The sequence below is a fragment of the Microcebus murinus genome, chromosome 18 (genome assembly GCF_040939455.1).
Source record: "Microcebus murinus isolate Inina chromosome 18, M.murinus_Inina_mat1.0, whole genome shotgun sequence".
NCBI lineage: Eukaryota > Metazoa > Chordata > Mammalia > Primates > Cheirogaleidae > Microcebus > Microcebus murinus.
In genome coordinates, this window is record NC_134121.1 from 44034844 (window position 1) to 44037709 (window position 2866).

A 2866-nucleotide genomic window follows, 5' to 3' on the forward strand; every position below is an offset into this window, starting at 1 on the left:
TGCAGGCCTGTCAGTCTGTGAAGACCAGTGGCAATGCCCAGACTTTTCATAGACCTCTGGTCCAAAGCCTTCTCCTAGGACCAGGGAAACCTCAGGTGCCATCTCTGCTGGGTACCACCACCTACCAGAGGACCTAGCTCTTTACTACACATCCTCCAGAATCTAGGTCTCTATCTACCTCTTCTCTGGAATGCCAATGGTCATTCAGAAGGGTGATCACTCCTCTTTTTGGTGAGAACCATTCATCCTTCTTCAAGGAGAAGCTTGCCTAATTGACTAGCCTGAAAAATGCAGTGACTCTATATAAGCAACATTTGGCCTATCTTTATCAATAAAAATCTGTGTTCTACTAGAAAAAAAAAAAAAGAAAGAAAGAAAATCTTCCTTCCCCACCCCACTGCCCTTCTGCTTAAAAAAAATTGAGGTAGGCCAGGCGCATTGGCTCACGCCTGTAATCCTAGCACTCTGGGAGGCCAAGGTGGGCAGATCACTCAAGGTCAGGAGTTCGTAAACAGCCTGAGCAAGAGGGGGACCCTGTCTCTACTAAAAATAGAAAGAAATTAATTGGCCAACTAAAAATATATAGAAAAAATTAGCTGGGCATGGTGACGCATGCCTGTAGTCCCAGATACATGGGAGGCTGAGGCAGAAGGGTTGCTTGAGCCCAGGAGTTTGAGGTTGCTGTGAGCTAGGCTAATGCCATGGCACTCACTCTAGCCTGGGCAACAAAGCGAGACTCTGTCTCAAAAAATAAATAATAAATAACAATATATACTGCCAGAAATTTTTAAGGTCTCAAAATACATTTTTTACATTGAAATAATTTTTCACCTGTATTCATAAGCTCTAAAACTCAAAGCGAAAACAAATTTGTGATGGAAATCAAGCTCAAGGGAATATCCAGCAGAAGGTCCTGTTTTGGATAACTTTCTGCTCTAAGAAAATTTTTCCTCCCTGAAGGTCTTTTTTTTAATTATATTTTATTTTATTTTTAGATAGTCCCATTCTGTTGCTCAGGCTAGAGTGCTATGGTGTCAGCCTAACTCACAGTAACCTCAAACTCCTGGGCTCAAGCAATCCTGCCTCAGTCTCCTGAGTAGCTGGGACTACAGGCACGTACCACCATGCCCGGCTAAATTTTTCTATATATTTTTAGTTGGCCAATTAATTTCTTTCTATTTTTAGTAGAAATGGGGTCTCGCTCTTGTTCAGGCTAGTTTCGAACTCCTGAGCTCAAGGGATCCTCCCACCTTGGTCTCCCAGAGTGCTTGGCTTATAGGCATGAGCCACCATGCTCAGTCTCTTCTCTGAAGATCTTGCCCTTACACATATCCCCTTCATGTTTCTTGAAGCCTCCATTCCCTAGAGCTCTTTCTTTAAAATACTACACAAGCTGAGCAAATTGCTTCTATGAAACAAAAATAACTCAACACTAAAGCACAGCAATCTTGGCCGGGTGCAGTGGCTCAGCCTGTAATCCTAGCACTCTGGGAGGCTGAGGCAGGAGGATCGCTCAGGATCAGGAGTTCAAAATCAGCGTGAGCAAGAGTGAGACCCCATCTCTACTAAAAATAGAAAGACATTATCTGGACAACTAAAAATATATAGAAAAAAGTAGCTGGGCATGGTGGCACGTGCCTGTAGTCTCAGATACTTGGGAGGCTGAGGCAGTAGGATCGCTTGAGCCCAGGAGTTTGAGGTTGCTGTGAGCTAGGCTGACACCATGGCACTCTAGCCTGGGCAACAATGTGAGACTCTATCTCAAAAAACAAAACAAAACAAAACAAAAAAACACAGCAATCTTAAATAAGAATGTGATTACAAATACATATAACCCACATTAGCTTGCCACAGTTTGCCCAATTTTTTATTTCTTTCAAAAATATTTAAGTCTCTTGTGAATGCCAGGCACTAAGTTAGGCTGTGGGAATACCAAAGTTGATGAGATAGACACAGTCCCTTCCCCTCTTGGAGTTTTTTTATTTTTTTATTTTTTAAGGGCCTTCCAGTAAAGACCGGAAGACCTGCTAGACAAATTCTAAAAGAGCTGTTACACTTTGGAGCTTTATGTTCTAGTACAAGTTAGGTGTCTAACTTGACCAATGAATCAAATAGATCTTTTCTATTGGAGTTTTCCAATGTATTTTTTCAGTCTAGTTTCATTTCCTTTCTCCAAGTCACCAGAATCCTAATACAGAAGTATTTGCTCGATTTTACACTTCAGGATTCTTGTTGAACTAGTTTCTCACTTTCCTGGGCAAATATCACAGGTCAAATGTCATACAGAGACTTCTCTGCCTGTGTCACTCAATCCTGTCCTTTTTTCCCCCATTTCAAGTTTTCTTATGTTTTCTAAATCGCATTTCTTTGAGAAGCCTCTTTGTATAGCATTCTTTTTTTTTTTTTTCTTTTTGAAGTACTTTATCAACCAATGTATAGCATTCTTAACTCTCACAAGAGGCTCCCTGCCTGTGTCTGTCACAGGAGTCATGAGGTTTGCATAAAATGCCACATGCCTGAGGCTCTTCATATCTCCTTGTCCACTCAATCATTAGCAGAGCTAAATGAACCTGACCTTCCTTTAGCTTCAAAGGAAACCTCAAAATCTGTCATGAAGAGGCTTTTACTTTTTACCAAAAGCCTTTATCTTAAACATTCACAGGCTTTGAAAGTAAAAGCAGAAGTGTTATTTTGAGGAACTTAAGAGTGAATTATAAAAGAGACTGTGGCCGGGCGCTGTGGCTCACGCCTGTAATCCTAGCTCTTGGGAGGCCGAGGCGGGCGGATTGCTCAAGGTCAGGAGTTCAAAACCAGCCTGAGCAAGAGCGAGACCCCGTCTCTACTATAAATAGAAAGAAATTAATTG

The 2866-nt window shown here is 41.7% G+C and overlaps 1 non-coding gene across 1 annotated transcript; it reads right to left on the reverse strand.

Annotated features, from left to right (window-relative positions):
* Positions 1-1996: 1996 nt before the first annotated feature.
* Positions 1997-2058, reverse strand: LOC142862289 (U7 small nuclear RNA). The gene has a single exon (XR_012913356.1). It is a non-coding gene; the product is annotated as a U7 small nuclear RNA (small nuclear RNA).
* Positions 2059-2866: the final 808 nt, after the last annotated feature.